At 44.0% G+C, this 23,308-nt stretch overlaps 1 protein-coding gene across 1 annotated transcript in view; it reads left to right on the plus strand.

Annotated features, from left to right (window-relative positions):
* The window catches only part of LOC126465638 (organic cation transporter protein-like), a 254,040-nt gene that overhangs the window by 42,504 nt on the left and 188,228 nt on the right, over window positions 1–23,308 (plus strand). The gene's annotated exons all lie outside the window — the stretch shown is intronic.

A 23,308-nucleotide genomic window follows, 5' to 3' on the forward strand; every position in this document is an offset into this window, starting at 1 on the left:
AATTCCTAGGTATTTAGTTGAAATGACACAGTTTTTAGGCTTACGTGATTTATCGTATAACAGAAAATAAACGAATTTCTTTTCGTACTCTGTGGATGATCTCTCACTTTTTCTTATTCAGAGAGAATTGCCACTCTCCCCCCCCCCCCCCCCCCCCCCCCCAGAGAGATATCGTGTCTAAGTCATTTTGCAATTTGTTTTGATCTTCGGACAAGTTAACTAGACGGTAAATGGGACCATCATCTGCAAACAGTCCGACGGCTGCTCAGATTGACTCCGAAGTCGTTTCGATAGAATAGGAACAGCAGAGAGTCTATAAAAATTTGTTGAGGAACGCCAGATATCGCTCTTGTTTTACTCGATTTACTGTCGATTACTACATAGTGTGACCTTTCCGACAGGAAATCACGAATACAGTCACAGAAATGAAGCGATACTCCGTGGGCACGGAGTATAATTAGGAGTCTTCTCTGAGGAGAGCTGTCAAAAGCGTTATGCTGTTAAGGAACCTCATCCAAAGAAGTTGATGAAATGCATAACTCTCATCACGCTTACTGTTATTTTTTATCCAGGAAACTTTCAGAATGCGAGATGTGTTAAAAAAATCGTACAAGGGCAGGCGGGAGTCGCGCTCTGAGGGTTCCATACAGATTAAATTTGTACATAGACAATTCATCTGTAGGCTTCGATGAGTGAGTTTTCTAGCATCAAAAATTGTGGTATAAATGGTCGTAGTTTTTGACTGCATTGAAGTAGAAGATGAAATTTTTTACTCCGCCAGGAGACCGTAGACCTTAGAATTTGACATAAATTTCAACTTGATGCGTCTAGCTGTTCATCAGAGAATACGGGCTAAGCAGGCGAATGGACAGACAGACAAGATGATCTGATAGGATTCTGTTTCTACCGACTGAGGTACGGAACCCTAAAAATAACGGAAATTTCTTATTTTTGGAAAGAATTTTTATCTATTTGTCAACTTCAATGTTATCCCCTTTAAAACAGTCCCCACTAAATACTGAATACTGAATACTTAGGAAATCCCTTTTATCAAGAAGGCTCCCATGACGCGCTCTTCCCGCTGGTGGATCCAACTTCGAACACAGAACACACCTCCGGATGTAACGCGTCGTTGGTCCACCTTCGAGCCGTATCTCAGATATGACGTGTTTGGATCCGCATCCCAACATCACTCCGGATATAAAGTGCGGCGCATCCACCTTCAAATCCTATTCCGGACGTGGGATATTGTGGATCCGCATCCCAACACCGCTCGGGATATAACGCGGATCCACACTCCAATGCTAACTCGGGTCTGCCGTGGGACCTCAGAGTCACCCGCGTCACATGCACAGACACAGAAATACAGAAAACAGGACAAATGTGCTGCAAATGTAGAATATGTGGTTGGAGGTGACTGGATGCCTTCGAGTACAGTGCTATACTATGCCACCAAACCAGAAGAATAGTGCATTTGTGCTAGGTGTTGGCATGGACAGAAGTGACATAAAATCGATAAAATTAAGAAAAATTACGGAAAATTCGTATAAATTAAGAGGAAAATGCGCCGAAATGCGGGGAAATTCAGGGAGTACTTGCATGTCTTCTGATTGGCGCAGAACAATTTTTGTACATGGGAACGAGTATACCACAGCAAGAGGAATACGAGAAAATGTTGAGGTGGAAGCACTGGGAAGCAGGGAAAGTCTTTTATTTTTCGTCGAGGCAACATGCTACTGTATGTCTTTGTGGTAATAGTGACACACGCGAGTTGACTGCTGTCTTTGGTGCTCTCCTGGAAAAAAGAGAACCACCTGCCTCTAAACTTACTAGCATCTGCATTAAAGGATGACAAAGAGTGGATGGAGTGATCGGTTGAGATGGAGTTATAGCGAGGTATGATTTAATGGTAGACTGATGATGCATTCTGGAGAGAGGGACATGTTGCTGCAGGTCATCTTACCTTTTTTTCTGTTCTGTCGGGATGCATCAGTTGTGTAACATAAGCTGCGTTCGACTCGCATACAACTGTGTGTTTTGTTTGTGACTTAGATCACTGTCTACTTGCGATCGTTAACAGCAATGCTCTCTGCCATCAGAGGACTTCCATCCTGCTTCGTCACAGACTTCGACGAACAAAGATTTATGCGATGTACTCCATTCCCCTGCCGCACCTTGGGCATAAAATCGAGTCAATTTCATAACTACGGTGATTCTAAGCTAGCGACAGGTGTTGGAGAGGTACTGCAATTCCCCTGTGTACACCTGTTTCACAGTAGTCCTCTTTACGGATTTTGTGTAGGCGTGACTGTAATTTCATGTGTCGAACACCGCGCTATACGTTAGTTTCTTACTTTGTAAGAGGCATTCTCCGTTACTAACGATCATTTTATATAGGACTGATTCGAGCAAAGTATAATTTTTGAACTATGATCGGATGTGAACAGTGGAAACTATACACCTCTAAATGGTTCAAATGGCTCTAAGCACTATGGGACTTAACATCTGAGGTCATCAGTCCCCTAGACTTAGAACTACTTAAACCTAACTAACCTAAGGACATCACACACATCCATTCCCGAGGCAGGCTTCGAACCTGCGACCGTAGCAGCCGCGTGGTTCCGTACTGAAGCGCCTTGAACCGCTCGACCACAGCGGCGGCTATACACCTCTGGAAAGCTATGTTGTACATGTAAAACAAGGAATCTGTTTTTAAGGAAGTATTTTTTCATTTCACAGTTTGTCACCACAGTTTAACATACAGATACCTACAAGGAGCACGTATGTTACGCGCTGGAAATCTATTTCTTACATTGGGATAATAACAGCGTTGCATTCCCTACGACTAGTAAGTCGGAAACCGCAACGATATAACATTATAGCATGTTTTAAGTGCAAGAACCTTGTAGCCTTGGGAGCGCACGTGTTTATGTTCTCTCTTACCAATACTTTCTTGGTAAGGACTCTAGACACTAGAACAATACTTCAGAATTGATAGCGGAGTTGATTTAGGTAAAACGCTGGCAACCCCGTGCGTCGGGAGCTCCATCATGCATAAAAACCAACCGTGTCTTGTTCATAGCCGTCTGTTATATCATTAAAACAGTTTAATATCTACTATACACCGATAAGGGGTGCTAACCTGCTCAACAGTGGCGCACCTGGAGAAATTTTGTGCTCTTGGATGGGTGCGGGACAGCGGTTACAGACTCGGTTCGAACTGTTCCTTCAGGAAACGTGGAATGTATGGTCTACTTCTGGTTAGCTGCAGATTAAATCGATACCAGTGCTGCACGGAGCGTTGGTCACAGACAATGGGAGGAGATCTTCCGGTCTCTAACTTCATCCTAAGAATGCGAGAATGACCTGTGTCTCTCGTCCACATAGAGAATGATCGTAAATTACGCACTATGATGGAAGTGCTGTCTGGTTTACTTTGGTCTATATGTTCGAGAATTAGCAATGAATGAACGTACTGCACAGTCATCTATCTACATTCGCAATGGTACTCGCAAAGTAGAGGGGCGTTCTAGCGATGATACTGAAATTGGGAAGCATGCTGTCGCATCATTGGTCGGTGTTGAAATTACTGTAAAATTGCTAAAACTGTTCGCACTATGAACTGTAATGCTTATTATTACAGTACATCCCCGGTGCCTTTTCTATCCCATCTGTCCACTGGTACGCTTTTGATTATCGCTTAATGATTGACTGACATCCCTTCTTTGAGATGGAGAAAGTGTCTTGGTGGAGGGGGCAACACCTTCCAGGAAAGGCTAGCACCGAAACAGTGATCGCGTATATGGCAGCAATATGAGGAATCAATCAAACAGAACACATTGCCATCAGCTATCCCGTCACTGTGAATGATGAGTTTAAATGCAGAGGTCGTCAATCACCTTCGGACAGCAATTTGTAAACGCTCTACAATACCTCATAACTCTTCCAGTTTCCTTGTGTGGTGACTGTCTTTTATTTAAAACACTCTCAGAAAGGGAGAGAGAAAGAGATAGAGATTTAGTGAGTGTGTGTGTGTGTGTGTGTGTGTGTGTGTGTGTGTGTGTGTGTGTGTTGTGGGAGGTGGGAGCAGCAGCAACAACAACATGATTTACACCGTGCAATGTCTAGTTTTCTGTGGGAGCCAATGGATCAAAACGTTTTAATGTCAGTTTCGATACTGACACAGACCTCAAAGTCGCAGCAGAAAAAAACAATGTATGGCATTGTACAAAGCGTGTTAAGCAGAAAAAGTTATGTATCAAACAATAAGACTGGGACTGATAATCTGTGGGAGCTGGTCCTGCTACAGTACAGATGATGAAACTTTACACTGATCTGTGCAAGCGACGTCGATCACTAGCCTCCTGCTCCAGTGAATCAATACCTGTATATTTAATAGGATCGCCGCTATGCTCGATGCCGGCATGCATACGATATTTGTTTTCAATATATCAGAATAGAAAGATGCGGTAAAAATCTATTAGATGAAGTTAGCAGAGCTTGTACAGTTAGTAATTTTTCTCTGTTGGCTGGTACAGAATAACGTGAATTGACCCTGAGGGACGCCGATCTGCTTCAGACTGCAGTACCTGTGTGATGTTGGGTCTTCCTAATTTTCCCGATAAGAAACACCACTGTAACTGTTTGTACTGTCTTTACACTACCTCGTGTTGCAGGAGCAGGCTGCGTTTGGCGCCACCTTACCCATCATACACAGTTGCTGGAGCTACAACATTTTCCCATTTCCACCAAGTGGTCAAAACACAGTCCTGTAGCATTAACGCAGTTCACTCTGTTTCTACACAGGTTGGAGAATGTGGTAGATATAGCTCTCTCTTACTTCTGCTCAGTTCCGACTTAAGTTGCAATGATCACATGCGCAAAGCTGCAGGGATGGTGGGGCAGAGTCTGAGGAACAGTTAAAAGATGCGTAGGCACTATCTAAAATCACGTTGGAATTTTACTGTAACAGATAAGTTCGAAAAAGGTGATTGATTTCGTGTTTGAGACTGCCACAAATATTATTCACTAGTGGCTGTAATCATTAAGACTTCTCCATAGGATCCAATGCAGGTGTGTGGTTGAATGCAAAGACGATTTCAAATCACAGACAGCATTTCTACCAGAAAGCGTAACACTAGAAATGTGAAAAGCCACTGACCTCAATCAGTACACCATCTATTGCATGTCATTATTCTGAATGAACCATCGCCTATAAGGCAGTGAATATATCGCGGAACATCAGACGTGGCATAGAGACAGAATGCCTGATAAATACTGGAGAAATATGTAATGGCGGTATGAGGGAGTTGAAAACACTGGCTTCATACCGTTTTCCTTAGCGGAATCACTTTCTAAATTTGATGATTTTATTACGAGCTTACACCGTCGGCGGCATCTGATAGCACTGACGTTCTGTTAATACACACTCCGGCCATCACCATCACCATCTACATTTAGTATCAAGGTACTTGTGTGGAAAAACCACTTCTTTCAGAGGTAATGCCATACCTCGATTTACATGAATTGCATAGTTTTTAACATAATATGGATATCGTTAGTGATACTTGTGAGCACCTGTAGAAGCAAGACTACATGTGTCACTAACATGGCTGTTGCAGTCGTGTTTTTTAATATATGGCGGCTTATAAGACTATTACACCTTTCTTAGAAAGAGAGAGTGGTACCACGCACAAGGAAAGAACTTAAGAGACATGTCCACCCATTGCTGATTTTCGCTCAGTATTGTTTCGTATCTCCAGCTTTCAGTTATTGCTGAAGTATTATACTTAGTGGTGGTGGTGGTGGTGGTGGTGGTGGTGGTGGTGGTGGTGGATGCTTGATAGATTGGCCTTGAGCATATGAAGTATGTGGGCGTTCCAACATGTGCAAAGGAAATGACTTCTATGTCCTATCGTAAGGGAAGGTATGGATTTTATATAGAATACTGCAACAGCTGTACGGGGAATGAAAGATTTTTACACTGCTTATGAAGGAACAATACATATGGTTAATACACTACTGGCCATTAAAATTGCTACACCAAGAAGAAATGCAGATGATAAACGGGTATTCATTGGACAAATATATTATACTAGAACTGACATGTGATTACATTTTCACGCAATTTGGGTGCATAGATCCTGAAAAATAAGTACCCAGAACAACCACCTCTGACCGTAACAACGCCCTTGATACGCCTGGGCATTGAGTCAAACAGAGCTTGGATGGCGTTTACAGGTACAGCTGTCCATGCAGCTTCAACACGATACCACAGCTCATCAAGAGTAGTGACTGGCGTATTGTGACGAGCCAGTTGCTCGGCCACCATTGACCAGACCTTTTCAATTGGTGAGAGATCTGGAGAATGTGCTGGCCAGGGCAGCAGTCGAACATTTTCTGTATCCAGAAAGGCCCGTACAGGACCTGTAACATGCGGTCGTGCATTATCCTGCTGAAATGTAGGGCTTCGCAGGGTTCGAATGAAGGGTAGAGCCACGGGTCGTAACACATCGGGAATGTAACGTCCACTGTTCAAAGAGCCGTCAATGCGAACAAGAGGTGACCGAGACGTGTAACCAATGGCACCCCATACCATCACGCCAGATTATACGCCAGTATGGCGACGACGAATACACGCTTCCAATGTGCGTTCACCGCGATGTCGCCAAACACGGATGCGACTATCATGATGCTGTAAACAGAACCTGGATTCATCCGAAAAAATGACATTTTGTCATTCGTGCACCCAGGTTCGTCGTTGAGTGCATCATCGCACGCACTCCTGTCTGTGATGCAGCGTCAAGGGTAACCTCAGCAATGGTCTCCGAACTGATGGTCCTTGCTGCTGCAAACGTCGTCGAACTGTTCGTGCAGATGGTTGTTGTCTTGCAAACGTCCCCATCTGTTGACTCAGGGATCTAGACGTGGCTGCACGATCCGTTACAGCCATGCGGATAAGATGCCTGTCATCTCGACTGCTAGTGATACGAGGCCGTTGGGATCCAGCACGGCATTCCGTATTACCCTCCTGAACCACCGATTCCATATTCCGCTAACAGTCATTGGATGTCGACCAACGTGAGCAGCAGTGCCGCGATACGATAAACCGCAATCGCGATAGGCTACAATCCGACCTTTATCAAAGTCGGAAACGTGATGGTACGCATTTCTCCTCCTTACACGGGGCATCACAACAACGTTTCACCAGGAAACGCCGGTCAACTGCTGTTTGTGTATGAGAAATCGGTTGGAAACTTTCCTCATGTCAGCACGTTGTGGGTGTCGCCACTGGCGCCAACCTTGTGTGAATGCTCTGAAAAGCTAATCATTTGCATATCACAGCATCTTCTTCCTGTCGGTTAAATTTCGCGTCTGTAGCACGTCATCTTCGCGGTGTAGCAATTTTAATGGCCAGTAGTGTAGTTTGCTGGGTATGGTCTTTCTCCAGTAGAAACAACAAAATTTTGTGCAGATCTACCCAAAGGACTTTGGACACTGGTCTTCAGTTCCAATGGAGCGATGTGGTATATGTAATATGCCCAATGACATCATTCAGATGGTAATATTTTTTCGCTATATCAAAGGAGAGAAATAGTAAATTCTTATAGGAGGTGCTATTACAAGCAGTGCTATACCTGGATAAAGTTTGAAAGCAGATAGTTATATTAAAACTACACCGATGTTGTCCATAAAAATAATAGGAATCGGCTATGTCTATTCTCATGGACTCTTGACTGTTTCATTATGATAATCACGATTTTGTATTTAAAAAAATGTGTTATTTCATATTTCATAACCTCTAACTATAAAGTAGACCCCACTTGAATTGTAGCATGTTGTGAAATGGTTTTTTTATTTACGTGACATTTGGGTAGATTGCGTGAAACAGGTTGTGATGACCAAATTGCTTACAAAACTAGAAAGCAAGAATCTGCTGCTGTATGACAAACTTAAGACATGTTAGAAGAGGTGAGTTATGCATCAATAATGTCAAATGTAAGGATGCAGATGATAATTGGTTTCGATATAACGGAAGAGATGTGTGGTAAAATGTTATAGGAGGTCCTGTAACAAGACAGACTCAAGATTTGTATCATAAACGCCTGTATGATATAGAACCGCAATGGTAAAATGAAACCTGTCATAGTGTACAAAACAGCTACATTCCCTTGAATTATAACTTCTTGTTGTCGATTGTAAAATGATTGTGTTTTTTTCCGACATGTGAGCTAATGGCAAGAAAGGTTGTGTTCTCTAATGTTCTGAAATATTGTAATACACATGTGATCATCTGTGACCAGCGGCGGTGCACTTCGCTGGATGTTGCAAAATAATGAGATGTGAACTGTATCCTGCAGTTGAATGTAAAAACTATACCGATTTTACTCATAAAACTAAAAGAAAATGGACTGCCTATTTTCGTGGGAAGAGGACATTTATTATCATCGCGATTGTGTTTTCCTTCTTTAATAGTTGCTTTATTATATGACTCACGTTGATGTGAAATTCAAATGTTATAGTCCAGTCATCAGAATGGCGTGGTGGCAGAGTTCCCTAAGAGGTCGCGGCTGTCCCTCTAGACAAACAACCCACGATTGGGATAGCCCTCGTGCATCATGGTTTTGTTCTGTGAGGAATGCCAGCGTCGTCCTCTATTTGGGGGACTGATGACCTTAGCTGTTTAGTCCCCCTTCAACATCCAAACAACAACCACCACCACCACCACCACCACCACCACCACCACCACCACCACCGTCCTCTATTATGTGTGTAGCTTTTGGCGGCGTCGATAATGCCGACCGCTCAGCAGTATGCTCGCCAGAGTGCAATGTACTGAAGACACTGCGGTCGCTTTAAGTGGAAGGCTTTCTGTTTTGCAAGCAGCAGACATTTGAAAAAGCCATCTGGAGCATTTTTCGGAGGCGTGGAGTGGTGCTGCTAAATTTTCCTTTTGTGATAAGGGGCGCCACCTCAAGGCACTACGTATGCCATAAGTGACTGCGGAGGGCCTGATGTGACCATTGACTGCAGAGGGGTGGCAGTGGGGCCACAGAAAACCATCAGAGCACTATGCAGAGCAGCTGGCCATTTGAAGAAGCCAGTGTCCTCCACATAGGTGGATGGAGGGAGGGAGGGAGAGAGGTAAGGGACGAGGAGCCTCGATTTTCGGCAGTTTGTGATTGTACATGAAGGAAAAGCACATTCAACTACCGCCTCCTCTGCAGTCTTTTAGGACAAAGATTTTCTCCAGTACATGTCACATTGTGACCCATTCATTATGAGTGCTGGATTTATCACGACAATTTCGAAGTGCAAATAAAACTGTAACGCTTTTATTCCATCAGTTGTGATATCATGTATTGGCTACAGTTACCTGGGCTGCAGGCTGGTTTTTGAGTAAATATGTGCAGCAAACTTTGACGTCAAACAACGATATATACTGTCCTCAGCTGTATGCTTACAGGTAATACACTTTTTAAACTCATCTCTGTCCAACACCAGCATCTCATCAGTCGAACATATTCCCCGCCAGGAGGAATAAAGATAGTATATTACATTCCATCCTTTTCTTCCCACCAGCTTGTAGGTGATGGGTAAAGTTTGAGTGTGTCTGTCACTAGTTTAGAGTGCTAATGCGAAATTTTTTCTCAGCTGGATAACACCACTTGGATGGCATCATCAATTTTTGAGCTGTATTGTGATTTTCGGCCATTCATGTGTAGCTCTATGCATATAGTTGTGTAATTAGACCCAATTTTATGATTAATTATGCAATTAGGACTGATGTTTGCGTCAGTTTGCCGAACAAAATAAATGTAGTACACTAACCTCATCTTCCTCTCCTGTATCTGGATAGTTTCCATGTGTTGAGGTCCAGTAGAACCAGGAATCGAGTCCCAGAAAGGGCACCATAAATTTAAATTTCCCGCCAATTTCTGGGTATGGGAGGGGGGGTTGGGGTGGGATGCCGGCACTGCCTTGGGACAAAGAAACTCCCGCCAAAATTTGAAATTCCCGCCCGTAGGGTAGGTTGGAGGAGGGAGAGGGTGAGGAGCGGGGGAGGGGGCTGGGGCCAATGTGCAGGCTGAAAATGACATCTGGCGGTGGGTGTGGTCTAGGCACTAAGAATTCATCAGTTTAATCAATTTGCCTATCAATTTGATATCAAAAGTGTCCTGATGTCCCCATCTCCCTACTACTGGTGTTGTTTGTCCATCAATAAAGTCAAACTATGGTGATCGTGTCAATAAATTCTCTCTCGTTGGGAGAAGTGTGTTCATTGCCAGGGTGGCTGTTGAGAAATAATATGTAGACAAAAAGAATAAGGATGTTGATTGCTAACATTCAAAAAGATTTTGTTGATTTCTTTGTCTTCTATGAGAAAAGGAAGAATGTGTATCTTTTCCAGAATTCTTTCAAGGTTTTTCTCCTTTGCTGCACTGCCCCCACATCCTCACTGGTTGTTTCTAACGTGTCTGGCCTCAATGCAATTTTTCTGCTTCCTGTTTCGAATGAGGCGCCTTGTCACTGTTCGTGCGGCTCGCCCGGTTGGAGGTGCGAGTCCTCCCTCGGGCATGGGTGTGTGTTGTCCGTAGTGTAAGTTAGTTTAAGTTATATTAAGTAATGTGTAGGCTTAAGGACCGATAACCTCAGCAGTTTGGTTCCATAAGACCTTACCACAAATTTAAAAAATTACCTGTTTCGAATTTTTTAGATAATTCTTATTTATGCAGTTTCAAAATATTAAAGACCTGTTGCGAACTTGGCGCTAATGACTTTCGGAAATGGTTTCACTTTTCGTTTACCTCGATGGTAAATGTTTGTGCTGCAAGTGTCCAACAGTTAGCTGAAAGACGAGTTTCACCGTCGGCAACGTGTGTTTAAGACTTATGATTTGTGTCTATTAAGTGATAATTTTCCAAAATCGTATAATTTATGGTTTGGAGGCCATTCGAGGAGAGTTAATTATCAAATCTTCCTGACACGATGCAAAGAAAACTTAACAGTTTGATGAACTCTAACGGAGCCAGAGCGTCAGTCGCTGTCGAAAAATAGAATTCTTGCTCAGGGGCGAGGTCACACACGGGAAAGTGGGAAGTAAGGAAGATTAGAGCTTATTATCTGTGGACGACGAGCGCGAACTACAAAACACAGGGGTAGTGAAGGTACGGCCGTGTCCCTTGTGCACGAGTCATCCAGACATTCGCCTTAACCCGTCCGGGGAAACCGCGGAAAACCGGTATTTTGATGACCAGACGGAGATCTGAACTCCTCTCCTCAGAGTGCGAATTCATTTTCTAAGCAGGTGCGCGTCACCTCTCTCTACCATATCACAGAGAGAAGTTAGAGGAAGAGGAGGACAAAAATCCTGAGGAAATCTCGAATGTTAGGTCACCATTTAACGAGATGTGGACCACGGAATTTTTCTTATGCGAAACAATGTCAGCAAATACCGATGTTAGATGAAAGCTGATATGTAAGACCAACGGACTAAGAAATGGAAGCGTAATCGACAGGTTACATCGCGTTGTCAGGAAAGCATATACTGTACTTGATTTCTTAACAGAATGGCTTCTGTGTCTGTATATGACATTACGATGCAGCCAAAATCTGCATTTTGGAATGTAATCTAGCTCCCTGTTTAACCGTAAAAGCAAGATGATATTTCATGGCCTAGTACATGGATTCAGGAGCAGACTTAAAATTTAGCTATCTATGAAGCGTTCATTAGCACGCAGCACATCTTGGACTGCACAATAGCGTTATAAACTGAATATGATGGATTACAAATTTCTCTAAGATTTTCAGCTTACTTCCAACTAGATAAAACATACTACCTAATACAACTCAGCTTTTGAAAATATCTCATTTTTTATATACAGTTGTATGAGAACTTTTTAAGGACGAATGTAACTTCCGATTGATCTCACTGCCAAGTAACACGGTTCGATGAAATTTAGGCCATACATAGAAAGAACTGCTACAGCATAGTACAGATGGTAACTGAATGAAATACGCAGTGAGACAAATAGAAATGACATTTTCATTTGAGGAATATAAGTATACTGAAGTCACTCAGATTTGTGATGCCCTCCTGAAAAGTAAAATAAGCTGGGACATGGTTCTTAATACGGTGTGTGATTACCGTGAACGGCTATGCATGCTCTTGCAACGTGATCTCTTACTGGCCATAAGGTTGGTAAGGTGTCCTCATGGTAGAGCGCTCTATTTCTTCACCAGTGCGGCTGACAACTCCCGGATGGTCGATGGTGCACGTAGACGTGCTCCAATACATTTCCGCAACGCAACCCCCACATGATCGATGGGACGTAATTCAGGGGAACGCGCAGGACAGTCCGACTATCCTTTCGTTCCAAGACCACTTCCGAACGCACCCCTGAAGAAGCACATATGGGGACGCAGTACAGCACTAAAATAACGTTGATCAGTGATTGTACCGTCTTTAAAGGTTTGGAAGTCAGAAAGACCATGTAACATTATGCATCTCCACAGAATAACTGGACCACCAAAATGATCATGTTCGACATTCTTCCTGGGTGCATGATGTGTTCACACCTCTCGTCATATGAGGGTGCGTAATACATCCAGAAACGCTGCCGAAAATGATCGTTTCCGCGGTCCAGGTGTCATGGTGTGGAGAGGCATAATGTTGTATGGACTTCATGATTTAAAGATCTTTGAACACGGTACACTCACCGATCAGCGTTATTGAGGTACTGAGCTGCTTCCCCATACACGTCTTTTCAGGGATACATTCGGCCCTAATATAATTTTTATGGACGACAGTGCAGGATCGCATCGAACTGTGCAGGCGGAGGTGCTCTTGTAATGGAGGATATTCGGCGAATAGACAGTCCCATCCGTTCCCCCCGGAATAAATCCAATTGAGCATATGTGAGACGCGTGGGGAGGCGTACAACAGCACGTCAATCCAGCAGCTGTAAACCACGCTGGTATAGGAAAGGAACGCCCTATCATACGAGCTCCTTACCTACTTTGTGGGCAGCGTGGAACCATGTTGCAGAGCACGCATTGCTGTCCACGGTGTTCGGACTTCTTATTAAGAAACTTGTCTCACCTTTTATAATGCTCCTCAATCTAGGAGTGATGCAGCTGGAAGTAGAGACGTCCACCAACAATATTTTGTGATTATAATTCGAAGATTCGCGAGAAGGCTAAAAACGTAATGGAAATATTTTGTACTATTAATAATAAAAGCGAGATGGAGACGGGGGAAGTCAGTACGTGGGCATCCCGGGGCTCTGAACGCGACAGTAAACGTCCCACCCACAGTTGATCCATTACACTGGAGAACGCCCACTATTCACCAACGTGTGACGCCCAGAATGAAAAACTGGGCTAAGCAAAAACATGGCAAACCGAATCTAAAAGTGATTAAAACAGAGAAAAAGAGGAATGAAAGGGGTAGCCTGTTCAAGGAGGATCCCCCAGACGTAGATAACTCCGGGAGACGCCCTTCCCCAACCATCCTGGCACTGCGCTGGAAGTACATTAGAACCTTATAACTGAGAATGAAAACTACTTTCATGGAGAAAACTGAGAACATCCCACGAATAGTCCGCCGATATTAGAAGCAATGAATCCGGAATTCCATACTCAACACGGAAGGCCAAAAGGAGGGGGACAATCCACCAAGATATGAGCTACAGTTTGTAAGGCTCCATAATCACAAAGTGGGGGTGGCTCGTTACACAAAGGAAAACTATAGGTTAACCTGGTACGACCTATGTGGATACGATACAAGACAGTGGATTTCTTTCAGGAGAAGAGGAAGGAAGAGCACCATCCTGCAACAGTCTCCTCGACGGTGAAGAGTTTATTAGATGGGGGAGTAACCCACCACATGTCTTTCCGTTTCCCCCGAAAGAGCAAAGATCTCGTGTGCAGCCGCAAATCTGCATCTGGGTTCGATAAAGCGAACGGGGAGCAAGTAAGTGCTCCTCTGGTCAAATAGTTAGCCGGTCCATTCGCTTCGATACTCATATGAATTGGGTTCAAATGGTTCAAATGGCTCTGAGCACTATCGGACTTAACTTCTGAGGTCATCAGTCCCCTAGAACTTAGAACGAATTAAACCTAACTAACCTAAGGACATCACACACATCCATGCCCGAGGCAGGATTCGAACCTGCGACCGTAGCGGTCGCGCGGTTCCAGACTGTAGCGGCTAGAGCCGCTCGGCCATGAATCGGGGTCCCAGAGAAAGACAACCGATCAGGCAGCACGATGACGCTCGATGGGAAGATAACGAGTAGCGGAGACCAAAGGGTGGGAAGAATAACATCAGGCAGTAGCCTTGAGACTGCTCATTGAGTCGACAATTCGTAGAACAAGGTCAAGAGATGCCCTCCTAATAAAATGGAGGGTTCTGCTAACGGCTTTTACCTCTGCCCTAAACACACTACACGTTCCCAGCAGCGATTCGTGTGTTTCCTACCGTCAGGCAGTATAAAAGCATATCTTGTCTGATCCACAGTTTCACAGCCGTCTGTGTAAAGATGGTAGCATCCCGGAACTCTTAAAGAACTCGACGTAACAGACGCTGAAATGTCATGTGGCGACTGAGACTTTTAGGACCTTGGAAGAAATCTGTCCTAAGCCATAGCCTGGACACCATCCGAGGGACAGTGTGCGAGAAAACACGGGGAGCGCAGTCATGGGACAGGGATGGAAATCTCGGCAGAGGGAAGGGAGGTGCACTCTGTTGGTCCAACCTGTGAGCGACTATCAGGACGACGACGCCCCTCGTATATAAAGAGAATGGGATTCGAGGTATGTTCAAGAAATTGTCGAAAGGCGATTGCATCAGAGACCAAGAGCTGGCACCATCGAATCTCCAAAAGGGAAGATCGCCAATTCGGCAAGGAGATTGACGTTGGGAATAGTGCGAAAGGCTCCGGTGGCAGAAGCACGCCGTAACGGCGGACTAGCTCCAACAATTTTAAAGCTGAAGATGCCGCTGAGTCGTAAACCTGGCAACTGGCAACAATTGTCCTGTCGGGGCCAAACCAGGGGCCAGTAAATATGGAGAAGAGTACCATGATCTGCACCCTAAGAGGTGTGGCCTAGGAATCAGAGAGCGTTAAGTTTCCACATGCAGATAGTCTTCAGGTAACGAGTATGTGGCAACTAGATCAACTTTTCATCAAAAAGGAGGTCCCAGAAACGTCCATGTTCTGGGTACCTAGGTAGAGTTCCGTCGTGGAACGACAGCAAAAATGCATGGTCCGTGTTCTTGTGGGGGAGAAAGAGGGGGTAAAGAGGCCATGGAGAGGCCTGCCGGATGGCACCTTGGAGCTGGCTTTCATCAGAGGCTACCAAGTAGGAGCTGTATCAAATGCAAAAATAGTGGACATACAATGCACAGGTGACCAGCGGCCCAACAGACGTCACTAACCCATTAATGGTTGTGAGGAAAAGTAACACCGTTCTCTTGGACTCTTGGGGAGGCGAGCGAAGTGCCGACTCTAACCCGAAACAGTCGGTGGGATAAAAACTGACGAATGAAAATCGACAGGGGGCCTCGAAAGACCCAATCATGAAGGGTGCGTAGAATGTGATGACGCCAAGCGGTGTCATACGCCTTATGCAGCTATAAAAAAAACTGCTACAAGCTGTTCGCGTTTAGATAAAGCCTGTTGGATTGCCGTTTCCAACGTACACAGGTCAGTTGTGGATCGTCCCTTCCAAAAACCACACTGATTGGGACACAAAGGCGCCGTCTGCGAAGAAAAGTGTCATTTCTGTTAGTCCCATTGCGTATTTTTTTTTCAGTTACGTTGTGTATTAGAGTACTATATTGTAGCAGTTCTTTATAATCGTATATTTGGTCAGAGTTTCACAGAGCTATGTTACTTCTCACCTCGAGACTGAAAGTAGCCTAATCGAGTTGTGAGCGCGTGATGCGGTAACGAAAGTGTAGCAACGGATCAGAGACAAATAGGGAATCATTCTAGCGACGATGCGGGACGCAAATAAGGAAATCCGCTGACGTAAGCGACTTTGACAAAGAGGAGATCGCTATGGCCGGGCACCTGGGAACGAGCATTTCTGGTCGGAAGAACCGCGTTTCTTGTTACACAGGTCGATGGTAGTGTCCGAATACACCATTATCCAGGCGAACGGCTGTTCGAAACGCGGACTGTACTACAGGAAGAGCCCATTGGAGCGGTACTATGTTACATGGGACGTTCACCTTAGCTGCCACTGCACTTGTAGTAGTAATCGGAGGCACCATGATACCCGTGAATATTATTGTGAACAACCTGAATCCCTTCATGCTTTACGTCTCCCCCGAATCTGACGGCTTGTTCCAGCAGAGTAACTGTCCACGTCACAAGGCCAGAATCGTGCTGCAGTGGTCTGAGGAGCCAGATAGAAAACTCGCGTTGATGTTTCGCTACTCGTCCGATCAGAGCCCGATGGAACACAGATAGGACGTACTTAGATGTTCGCTCCGCGTCCACAAACCACCACAACTGCGTAGACGTTTGGTACGGCATATCTCCACAAACTTACCAATTGCTTACCGAATGCGTGCCGCACATAATCTGTGCTGTATTACGTTCCAAAGGCGGATTAACACTCTGTTAATCAGACGGTCATAATGTTTTGGCTCATCAACTTTCCCAATAAAGTTCACTTTCATCAATTTTATTTCTGGACTACTTTGGGGCAAATGTCTGTCTTCAGCGGTATTCAAAGACATTTGCTGGTAAATTTAATGTAATTATGCAGTTATGTGAGCATAATAATCAGCATATAAATTCTGATGTTGTGCAGTGACCCCATACAAGGGACAGGTAGCTGATAGGATGCAATCTGTCAAGCCATCGACTCTGCAAGATAGCTAAAATATTGGAGGGCCATCCGAATCCACGACCGCTCAACCGAGATCTAGCCCGACTTCGCTTCAGATGTGCCAATGGCAATGGTCACGCAAGTACTATTTTCTCATGGAGTGTTCCTCCAGCCGTTGTAACACAGTTTGGGGCGGTTGGGTTACTGCATTGTCTTTCTGGAGATACAGAGTCGTATCGTATCTGGGAAGCTGCGAACGTATAAGAGCACGCAAGTTACGTTCAACGCACTTATCTGGTCAGAGGTATCCGGACGCCTGTTTGCGGACATTGATACTGGAAGTGTTCACCCTTAGCCTTTATTAAGGCTTCAACTCGACTGGGGACACTTGCAGTGAGGTGTCTGAACGGCTGGGGGAATGGCCGCCCACTTTCTCTCAACAGCCGAAACCACAGAAAGTACTAATTCTCGATGCTGGGGTCTCGAGCGAAGTCGAACTTCTAACTCATCCCAACCTTGTTCCTTTGATTTCAAGTCGGGGCTATGGGCAGGCCAGTCCATTTGAGAGATGTAACTGAACGGAGACCATTACCTTACAGATGCTGATTAACAACAGTGTGCATTGTCACGATGATACAAAATGATCACTGACTCCGAACTGTCCTCTACGGTACGTAGTTCACAATAAGATAAAATCTGTTCATATCCTTCACATTTAGCGTTTCTTAGGTGCAATAGGGGGACTACTCACTTACCGCGGGAAACACCATATCGTAACCATCTCCTCTGGAGTTATCTATACGACGGCAGGTAACGTTGTCCCGGTCTAAGGCGCTGCAGTCATGGACTGTGCGGCTGATCCCTGCGGAGGTTCGAGTCCTCCCTCGGGGTGTGTGTGTGTGTGTGTGTGTGTGTGTGTGTGTGTGTGTGTGTGTGTTTGCCCTTAGGATACTTTAGGTTAAGTAGTGTGTAAGCTTAGGGATTGATGACCTTAACAATTAAGTCCCATAAGATTTCACACACATTTTTTAACGTTGTCCAGGTATAGCGTGATTCATCACTCCGTATCAGTGGTTCAATCATCCAATGTCAAATGCTCTTTACACTGGTCGCTAGAGAAGTGTGTGGTTTATAAGGAGCTTCTCGAACATCGTACCCCAATCTGCTTAACTCCCTACGCACAGTTGTTGTGTTAGCCGGTCAGCTGATAGCACTTTCGAACTGGCGAGTGATTCCTTCCGCTGATTTCGAGAGATTTTTTTGCAATCGCCGTCTGCACTACTCCGTCAGTAGACAAGGTTTGTCAGGTCTCTGTTTAGCTGTGATTGTTCATTCTGATTTCCTCTTCACAATCAATCAACAGTCTACTTGGGCTGCTTTAGAAGGGTTGAAGTGACGTTGATGGATTTGTTACTCAGGTGACATCCAATGACTAGATAACAATGGAAATCATTGAGCTCTCCTCACCGACCCATCCTACTCTTACAGGTTTTATATTGTCAACAAAATAGTTCAAATGGCTCTGAGCACTATGGGACTTAACTTCTGCGGTCATCAGTCCTTTAGAACTTAGAATTAATCAAACCTAATTAACTTACGGACATCACACACATCCATGCCCGAGGCAGGATTCGAATCTGCGACCGTGGTGGTCGCGCGGTTCCAGACTGTAGCACCTTGAACAGCACGGCCACTTCGGCCGGCCAACAAAACAGTCTCTCCTTTTATATTGGCGGGCACGTCTCTCGGGTACTTAACCTTGGAAGATGACTCTGAACTTCGTAGGTGACGCCGGCGGCAACGGTATCCCTGAATCGAGGTCCTCTTCACACGGATGATAATAAAAAGCTAAGTGCCTGCACGACCTAAGAAGTGACGCGTTCAAGCACCGACCCACAAACCAGACCCACAGCTGTTTGCATCTCGCCACATGTGTAGGAGTGTGTGCAGGAAACAGCTGTGTGTCTGTGGAAACATTATCCAGGGTGGTGTGCATTGATGACTATGCTATGCGTAACAGTGAATGATATGTCATTTTTTTAAAATTCCTGATGCAGGTGGTGTATTCACTTTTGTAATGCACACAGTGATCAATGCTAGAAACGTAGTGCTTAACGAAGTACTATTTTAAAATAAGTCTGTTGGAAATGATATCGAGTGCATGAATTATCAAACTGTGTGACATATCAAGAGCGCCTTTATGAGCGGGACACAAACCTGCACCTTTGGCTTTCGCGGGCAGTTCTCTTTCACGTTACGTACGCCCAGCTGTTCAGTGGTTCGCTCTGTTCACTGAGCAATGTGTTTGTGAAACTAGCTTCCTATTGCGCTTTCCCTCATTATCGGAGCTGTCTACAAAAGTCTCGTAATTTCCTAATTACTGATATTTACGTTATTAAATTTATTCAGATTTTGCGAAAATCAATTCTGGAAAAACCTGAGCTTGACAAATACAGCACTTTTTCATAAACAGGAGACATAAAACCGAGAAACGTTAGAGTTGACTGTCGCATTAGGGAAGCGACCTCATTGGAGACGCTGTTAATAGCCTCGTTGGGAAGAAATGCGCAGTTTTCTTGAACAAATCATTTACACATTAACATAAGCTGATCTACGAAAACTATGAAAAACCTGTGTAAGGTAGATAGATAAGGTTTTGCATCTCTTGAAAAACACGCGCCCAATAACTCAATTAGCATTGTCCAACTCACCTGATAGGTAGATACAGTAAAATATATTACTTAACGGTCATTTTGAAGTTTTCCGCCTCGATTGTTTTTTTACAAAAATAACGTTTATTATATCTTTCACGATTGGCCAATTACAGTGTTACAGGTGTCGAGCCTACTGCACTTGGAAATGACCTTCAAGGCCGAAATTGGCCACTTGAGCAAGATACAATAAACAGATTACTTGTGAAAAATAACCAAGGTGGAAAACTTCACAATTCCTTCAACAAATTTATGGCTGTGTTACTCCTTATTACAGAGGAATGGAAAAACTAGTAGAAGCCGACCTCGGGGAAGATCAGTTTGGATTCCGTAGAAATGTTGGAACACGTGAGGCAATACTGACCCCACGACTTATCTTAGAAGCTAGATTGAGGAAAGGCAAACCTACGTTTCTAGCATTTGTAGACTTAGAGAAAGCTTTTGACAATATTGACTGGAATACTCTCTTTAAAATTCTAAAAGTGGCAGGGATAAAATACAGGGAGCGAAAGGCTATTTACCATTTGTACAGAAACCAGATGGCAGTTAGAAGAGTCGAAGGCACGAAAGGGAAGTAGTGGTTGGGAAGGGAGAGAGACAGGGTTCTAGTCTCTCCCCGATGTTATTCAATCTGTATATTGAGCAAGCAGTAAAGGAAACAAAAGAAAAATTTGGAGTAGGTATTAAAATCCAGGGAGAAGAAATAAAAACTTTGAGGTTCGCCGATGACATTGTAATTGTATCAGAGACAGAAAAGGAGTTGGAAGAGCAGTTGAACGGAATGGACAGTGTCTTGAAAGGAGGATATGAGATGAATATCAACAAAAGCAAAACGAGGATACTGGAATGTAGTCGAATTAAGTCGGGTGATGCTGAGGGAATTAGATTAGGAAATGAGACACTTAAAGCAGTAAAGGAGTTTCGCTGTTTGGGGAGCAAAATAACTGATGATGGTCGAAGTAGAGAGGATATAAAATGTAGACTGGCAATGGCAAGGAAAGCGTTTCTGAAGAAGAGAAATTTGTTAACATCGACTATAGATTTAAGTGTCAGGAAGTCATTTCTGAAAGTATTTGTGTGGAGTGTAGCCATGTATGGAAGTGAAACATGGTCGATAAATAGTTTAGACAAGATGAGAATAGAAGCTTTCGAAATGTGGTGCTACAGAAGAATGCTGAAGATTAGATGGGTAGATCATATAACTAATGAGGAGGTATTGAATAGGATTGGGGAGGAGTTTGTGGCACAACTTGACTAGAAGAAGGGATCGGTTGGTAGGACATGTTCTGAGGCATCAAGGATCACCAATTTAGTATTGGAGGGCAGCGTGGAGCGTAAAAATCGTAGAGGGAGACCAAGAGATGAATACACTAAGCAGATTCAGAAGAATGTAGGTTGCAGTAGGTACTGGGAGATGAAGCAGCTTGCACAGGATAGAGTAGCATGGAGAGCTACATCAAACCAGTCTCAGGACTGAAGACCACAACAACAACAACACCTCTTATTCAGAAAATATTACTTAACATCTCCTTGAAATAAGAATGTGTGGATACAGGTAACACAATATGTTGTTACACTGCTTCTGTGAAACTCTTATTTCGATACAATTATCTGATACTGAGAGGACTGTGGTGGCCTAGCGGGTAGAGCTCTGTACTGCTGGAGGACCCAGATAGGGGGCGGGGGTTCTCCTTGTTCCATTCTCTCCAGGATGGTCACAGATTCACTCAGCCTTCTGTCGGAATGAGTATCGTGGATCTTTACCGTAATAGTGGGAGGCTGATGAGGGGAGTCTGCCACCCCCCCCCCCCGCCCCCTCCTAGTGCCGCGTCCGATAGGACTGCACTCTTCATGACATCTGGCCGATTGTCCAGAACGCGCTTGCCTTTACTTTATCGTATAATAATCCCATAAGATTAACTGTAACAGAGGTGACAGACATCAGTTTTCAAGCACCACGTACTGCTCATTGCGAGTCTTAACAATTTGGTCTTTTTAAAAAGCTTTACATTTGTTTCCGTCACTTGATACCGACACACCTGTCAAGAGAGAATATTTCTTCTTTAAATCGCTTTTGATAGACTAATTTCATGCCTGTCAAGGCTTCAGTGTTACGTACATGTTGATGGTTTACTGTGCTGCTATGTCTTCAAGTTGTTGGTTTGGGCGTGTAGTGATAATGCCGTCATCTTAAAGCTCTTCCAGCCCAATTTCGAGCCCTTGGAGCAGCGTAGTTGCTTCCTAAAGAGAGTTCCTCGATGTGGGTTTAACGTGTCGATACTGTGTGTGCAATGTACAGGGAAAGGCATGAGTACCTATAAATACAAAGCCGGAAAAAATAGTACACTCTTTTGGACGTTTCCAATTCACTCAGTATTTATGGATGCAACAATGCATATGAAGTACATGAAATGATTACATTTACGGATCAATAGCACAAGTGTTTCTGAGGCACCAGGTATCGACCCACGCTGAAACACTGTAGACTCCACAGGTGGCAGTGCAGGCGCTGACTCTGGCGTCCAGTAGATCTTACAGGCGGCGAATACTGTCCTGGGATACGTTATGCCAGACCTGCTCCAACTGTTCGACCCGTTTATATAGTTCTGTAAGAGTTGTTGGTTGACAAGTCACACGAGTCAGTTTTCGCTCAGTCATGTTCCACATGTATTCGATGAGAGACAAATGACAGCTCCGCCAGTGCACTTTGTGTACGAGATACAGTCATCTGTGTGTGTGTCCATCTCGCTATCCCATGACTTCTGTCAGCTCAGTGCGATACAAATAAATTACATCATTTTGTCATTTCGTTAATTCATACGTAGGGATTATGCGTAGGGGCTCGATTCTTAGAATTGTAATGGTTGGGAAGGAACAGGCAAAAAGAAGTCCCTCTGTGTATGGGAGATGATAACGTGCCAAAGGAAAAGGAGTGAGGACATGCCTCGAAGAGAACTTCAGAGTGTCAGTAGCTAGCTGCTGAAGTGTGAACATGTTGGAGTGAAAAGTGAAGCAAAATTATTTAGAAATTTTATACGACAGCATCAAATGGAAGTATTATCGACGCATTGCAACGTGGAATAATGTGGAATGCGCTAAAGTGTCTGACACTGAAAAGAAGCAAGCATATGAAGTGCCACGACTGAAGACCACCGCCGCAGTTTATCACTTCGACGTCTCCAGGGAATGTACAGATTATTTAGACTTGTAACAGTCCATGAATCTGTCATTTCATTACAGTGCGCAAGACATTTGTCAAATTCGATGTTGATCTTCAACGAGAAAATCACTGACTTAAGTCACCTAACCTCTGTTACGAACCTGTTCCTGGTCCCGAAAGTTTGAGAGTACCTACAAATGTGAAGTTACACAAAAACTGAATAAAACTATGAAATGAGTTTGAAAGGCACTGCAGCTCACAAATTGTTCGATTGATGTAAAAACCAAACTGCTGCAGAAAATGGTTTGTTTGAATTTCCATACTATTCTGACAATTTTGCTTAAATGAGAGTTGGAAAATTTAGCGTATGTGCTATGCGTATGTGTGTATGAAAAGTACTAAATATGTTGCTGAATGATATCACAGTCCTGGCGTACCCATATTCTACAATTTGTTTTGATCGGTGGTTGATTAATTTTCATTAAAGAGGTATTTTGTTTATTAAGCTGATTAGTTAGTAAACGTAGTTAAGTGAAAAGTTTTATTACTTTGTACGTGATCAACACCAGGGTGCTTTTTAGAGGTTGTGATT

This window comes from Schistocerca serialis, chromosome 1 (genome assembly GCF_023864345.2).
Source record: "Schistocerca serialis cubense isolate TAMUIC-IGC-003099 chromosome 1, iqSchSeri2.2, whole genome shotgun sequence".
In the NCBI taxonomy this organism is placed as follows: Eukaryota; Metazoa; Arthropoda; class Insecta; order Orthoptera; family Acrididae; genus Schistocerca; species Schistocerca serialis.